The sequence below is a fragment of the Morone saxatilis genome, unplaced genomic scaffold, assembly GCF_004916995.1.
Source record: "Morone saxatilis isolate NCDOM2014 unplaced genomic scaffold, NCSU_SB_2.0 Contig5, whole genome shotgun sequence".
In the NCBI taxonomy this organism is placed as follows: domain Eukaryota; kingdom Metazoa; phylum Chordata; class Actinopteri; family Moronidae; genus Morone; species Morone saxatilis.
Window position 1 is genome coordinate 20,548,176 of NW_023340095.1, and position 348 is coordinate 20,548,523.

Consider the following 348-nt stretch of genomic DNA (forward strand, 5'->3'; position numbering starts at 1 on the left):
ACACACACACACACACAGCCTCGCAAAAGGCCCGGCAGGTAATAAGAAACTATCCTAATGAAGTGAAGTGGCTGTCCATCTCCTGTCAGGAGGACGACGGACGCAGGAGAGGGGAGAGGTTAGAGCTCGGGAGGATCAGTGGAGGCAGTACATTAACCGCTACTAGAAGGATTCGTTTACTAAATGGCACAGATAGGATGCAAATTAAGGAGGTGAGGAGGGATCAGGAAGAAATCAGAGAGATATGTGGGAGTGGTGGAGCACGGGATGGAGCAGCGGGGCGATCTAAGGATGCACGTGACGTTTTGCACATAATGCAGCCTCACAGAAGCTTTTCGCTGACAACAC